Genomic DNA, 5,537 nt, shown 5'->3' with positions numbered 1-5,537 from the left:
AGAATGGCTCCGACCGACGCAGCAGCTGTCGTAGAGCTGTTCGTGTCCTCAGAGAAAAGTCCCGCGTTGCGTAGTCCGGACTCAATCTGCAGAGCCAGCGTAGTAGCTTTATCCAGTGTGAGATCGGCTTCTAGTAAAAGTCTGTCTCTTACTCGTGCATTTGCAGCGCGTTCAATCAGCTGGTCACGAATCATTTGTTCTTCCATGTCGCCAAACTCACAAAAAGTTGCTAACTCTCTCAGAGATGCTAAGAACTGGTTTACGGATTCACCTGGTCGCTGCGCTCTCTGGCGAAACTTATGACGTTCCGCGACCACGTTAACTTTAGGAACGAAATGTCTCTCAAGTGCTGCTACAGCAGTAGCAAGAGTCGTACCTGACTCCGGTAGACAATAAAATAATCTTTGTCCCTCAGTCCCAAGTGCATGAAGAAGGACTGCACGTTTTCTGGCTTCTGGCCATGCGTCAGCATCGATGACCAGCATGTAGTTTTCGAACATTTTAATCCATGTAGGGAACGGAATAGCAGGTTCACCTGGACAAGGCAAGAACGCAAGCAGGTAGGGGCACGTTAACGGACATCCTCGTCGCCAAAAATGTGGTATTCGGTGCCAATGTAAATGTAGAATAAGCAGCCGAGAGACTTCGGTATCGACAACGTGCTTACTCTTTATTTTTCTTCTCTATCTTTTTAATCAATCTAATCACAGCGCCCACAGTCGGTCAATCACTGTAACACATCGTAACAGGACACAACAGTACACTACTAGCAGTACCATTGCTGGTGTTAAATGATAATATTATAAATGATAATATGCATGGTTGATTGGTTGATAGTTGTGTCAGTGTCAGAGCCAATCCAAGGCAGACAAAGAAAGAGAGGGTTGCAATCACTCAATTTATACCGAAGCCTCTTAAACTCAGTGATGGCTACAGTAGGCAATAGTGTATTATTAGTGAAGTTTGACAATAGAACCCTGTGGTGTAATAGTGCTTTACCTTGAGCAGAGGATGAATCTCAGGCAGGCAGCGGAGAGTGGCTACAGCACAGACCTCCCCCAGAAAGTGAGTGTTCATTAGGTGGTTGACTGTTTGATGATCCAGGGTATCTGCATTTTTAATAAACATCTTAGCTAATAGCCAGTCTGTCTCAGGATCACTGGGCAGGAAGATGGGGTTCTCTGCAGAAGATTGTTGATACAACTGGAATGTGGGAAAAATAGATCTTTCAGTTCTGTCAGTTTGCTGAATTTTTTCTGGAGGGTGCAAATTCAAAATCGTTACTAAAGTAAAAATAAAAAATATCAGTTTTAAATTAATTCTATTATCTTACTGTTTTTGAAAATAATAAATGTAAAAATGATTTTAAATTCAAAGCCTTTTGCATTCATTCATATTATTTTCCACAATATTTTTGGTAGTTTGGGTTTGTATCATACATTTGTCAAATACCTGTATTGCTATTGGCATCAGCTTGCTTTCTGGGTTCAAGTAGAACAAACATAGTCCAGAAGTCACTTGCAGTCGTTGACCATAATATAGTCTAGCTTGTATTCCATACATTTTTTTCTAGTCAGAGATGAAAATATGACCATTCTGTGAGGGCAAAATGTGTTGAAGACATGACTCTATTTCCAACTGATTATGAACACACTCATAAACATGTCACTCAACACAAAAAGTATTGAGCATAAAAGACCACTGCTTCTATACCTTGATCTCCCTCTGAAGAGAGGTCCCCTCTTCCAGCAATGGCTTCACCATCTCATCTGTGACTGAAAAGTTTGAGGGAAGCTTTGAACAGCGTTTGATCGCATTGGGGTTGACTCCATTCAGGAACTGATATCCATAAAAATTATCTTCCTGCCAGTGCTCTGAAACATACTCTGAAAAATAAGGAAAATCTTGAAATTAAATGTTTTTAATAATTGATTTTCAAATGTGAGAATGGAGTCAGAAAGGTGCTTGTATTTTTTAAATTATTGAAGCTATTTTAAATAGGCGTTCTATTTTTTTTATCATGAAAAAGTAAGAAATCAACAGGGCAAATTATTTTTGCTTAATTGTAGGCCTAAATTAAATATTCATATCTAATACAAACTTTAAAAACACATGAAATATTTAAATTGCTGTGTCATCCATAATATGGAATATAGCTTAATTTGGCCTGAGAACCATGGTTAAGGGTCAGTCATGCAAACATGACAACAGGATTTAGCCTCATGCTAATGGTCTGTGAAATATGACATTAACATCCCATAGATTCAGATTTCACATCCTGTCAAATTGACTCAGCAAATCTCAGACTAAGTTAACAGTTGGCTCTGATGTCAGACTTCATGTGGTCTTACCTGTTGGCGTCATCTGCAGTGTTTAGTCCTTCTTTTATCCACATCTCTGTGAACGTGTGAGCAGACAATGAACTCACAATGTATTTATGTGTACACTTGTGAGCATTCCAACAAGTTGGGTCAGGTATTGGGTGTTCTGGGGGTAATTGGTGCTCACTATAAGTAGCTGAACTCTGAATGTTTCGGGGGTTTTCATCTTTTTTTTTTTTTTAAATTTACTGATTTGATCCTCGAAGGGAAATTAAGAAGGCACACTCTATTAGTAGTTCAAACGCATGCATACATATTAGTGAGTACAGGCCCCTGTAGCACACGCACACAAAAGGGGGCCTGTAGGCATGCAAGGGGAGCTTTTGTGGCGGGCAGCTCCTTCATGGTGCACCCCTCACGAGCAATTTGAAAAGGGGGCAGCGCCTTGCTCAAGGGTGCCTTGGCAGTGCTAGGGAGTGCGAGCTTACACCTCCTACTGTCAGCTCACACTCTGGGTGGTTTTTTTTGGGGCGGAGCAGGAATTGAACCGCCAATCTTGAATCTTGAATGGGACGACTGCGTGCTCTACCACTGAGCCACTGCAGTGAACCATGTGCAACTACTGATTAGTCAGATTAGTGACTCATGTGAGTTATGCTGCAGTACTGTAACATGTAATGTAAAAATTACCTGATTTTGTTGTACTTCTGAACCAGAAGATTTTTTTCATGTCATCAAGGTTTTCCCACTTTCTAGCAGAGCCGATCAAGCCCTTAATTTTGAGTTCAATTCCACTGAAATTAAAGGAAAAGGAAAAAGGTTTAGAGAGCAGACTGATATTAATCCTTGGAATGCACATTTTCCCTCATTAAGAATATGACCATATTATTATCCAGTGTTGTATGTATTTGTATAAACCAACATCAACTTCCTTGTATTAAGAATGTCAGTTGACATCAGAGATGCTGATTTCAGCTGGCAGTTCAGACACATCATTGAAACTGCTGATTTCACATACTCCTTCAGCAAGAGTCTTCCATCTAAAAAATAAATGAACACGCGAACATGTTTAGTGAAAAGCCTCAGCTTTTACACTGTATATCACACATGAAAACTCACTGGTAAAAGTTTTTCTTATGCCTTAGCTCTTTCGTCCGGTGTTCAGTCAGCAAGGGATGGTCCTCTTCAAAATGTTTAATCGCTTTGCAGTGAAGACACAAACATACATTTTCACAAAAATTATCAAAAGATGTGAAACCAAATTAACTATAAACATGATTAAGTTGATGTGAAGCAGGCCTCTCCCTCCCCTCAGCTCCACCAGCTCTCCCCTGGAGATCCATCTGTAACAGGGGAAAAGGACCCTGTCCCCCTCTAGAGTCATCACCACTACTTTGCTGAAGTACCACTCATCCTCTGAGAGAAGTAAGAATGGATCTTTCTCCACCTTGACCAGGAGTATTTTCCCCAGAGGCAAACTGGTTTTAATGGTGTAGGTCCCTGTCTTGTAAAAAGAATTAACATAAATATAAGCAAAGAATAAGCAATGTTTGCTTAAAACATTGTTTTAAGTGACGTGTCTGTAGCAGATTATTGAATGAAGGCAAAATTATATAATTAGACTTCTACAGTGTATGATAAATCCAAAAAAGAGACAATAACAGACAGGTGGTGCAGAGTAAAAAAGCTTGAGCCATGTGAGGACAGTCAACACAGTTGAGCAAGTTGAGCAAAGACTTTGTGAGGAACCAAAAGGGAAACACAAATGTCATGAACACAGGAAAAGGAAAAAGATCACATGGCAATAAGACTCTGCTGCAAAATACGACTTGAAATATCCAACACACCATCGAGGCCCATTACAGTGTTGTTTTAAATTGTATTCAGCCAAATTTTGACTTGTGTCAAAGAAATTGACAACACTCAGTCCATGAAGGTCAATCTTGGTTCAACTTACTGCTCCAGTTGTAAAGTCAAGACCATAGTTATCCAACTCAGTTCTCTCACTCTGTCCTTTACATCCAAATAAGGTGACGAAGATGTGATCCCATGTTCCAGCACATTTCAGGTTACTTGTGGTCACCTCTAACTTGTACTCAGCCATGGTCACACAGTCGAAACTGTTGGGGAAAAAATAATTGACTGTATATGAATACAAAGGAAAGCAATCACGAGATTGATTGTGTTGATTATTTCTCTTTGACAAATCTTTACCTGCTCTTTACTTATCCCTTTGTGATAGGGTACTTGTTCTCTCCTTCTTTCAACAAGGTTTTAAACTCTCTGTCACTACCTGCTGTCTTAAAACCTGGTGGAAGGGGTGCGGTTAAATGGAGTTGTAAATCTGGTTCATAATGTATGTGGCTGAGGAAGGGCAACCACAGATGAACTGAAAAAATGTAATATATGTTTTATTCCCAAGCCAGTAAACATGCTGGATTTTAAAAAACAAAACAAAAAAAGAATAAGATTAGATATAGTTTGTTTAGATTTACAGGAATAAAGTGAACTGAGCTGAGCCAATCTTTTTCTAATCTACAATAGAAATGCACACATCGTTAGACCACCCATCAAAACATGTATGGCTTTTTTAACTTCACTAAAATGGGCATGTTGGGACGTGCCTCAGGTAGTCTTTTCACTCTTCCCCGGAACCGCCCCGGTTCCACTATCGCCTCCGCAAACGGAGTCCCCTTGCACAACGGGACGGACCCAGAATGTACAAGGACCACGGACCCAAACCAGATCCAGTGTGGAGCTAATCCGGGTCCGTTCATAAAGCAACTCAGCCATCCTGACCCAGTCCGGCACCGTTCATGAAGCGACTGATCTGGCACGGACCCGTTCTGGAACCGACGGCTGATCCGACGCCACACCGGTCAAGAACCATTCAGGAAGCAACTCATCTTGCCCAGATCCTTTATTCAAAATGGCTCATTTGTCCATAACTGGCAACAGAAATATCCAAAATCAGCGTGACACATCAGTAAAGAGGTCAAAACATACTGTAAATGGAAACATGAAATACAAACATTAATTGTATTTTACTGCCACATCTCTCTTGGCAATCAATCACAAAAGAATATCATGAATGATAATCATGACAGGAAGACATGAAACCAAACATGACAACATTGCTTATTTTTTTTGCCTGCGTGTATTCTCATAGTTTAACCCCATAAACGGGGTTTTTACTTTTTATGAGATCAATGCTTG

The 5,537-nt window shown here is 40.3% G+C and overlaps 1 pseudogene; it reads right to left on the bottom strand.

Annotated features, from left to right (window-relative positions):
* Window positions 1-298: 298 nt before the first annotated feature.
* Window positions 299-4,425, bottom strand: LOC137613175 (hydroperoxide isomerase ALOXE3-like; annotated as a pseudogene).
* Window positions 4,426-5,537: the final 1,112 nt, after the last annotated feature.

Source organism: Antennarius striatus, chromosome 19 (genome assembly GCF_040054535.1).
Source record: "Antennarius striatus isolate MH-2024 chromosome 19, ASM4005453v1, whole genome shotgun sequence".
NCBI classification, from domain to species: Eukaryota; Metazoa; Chordata; class Actinopteri; order Lophiiformes; family Antennariidae; genus Antennarius; species Antennarius striatus.
The sequence above is the reverse complement of the archived record's forward strand: the minus strand, read 5'-3'. Positions and strand labels throughout refer to the sequence as shown.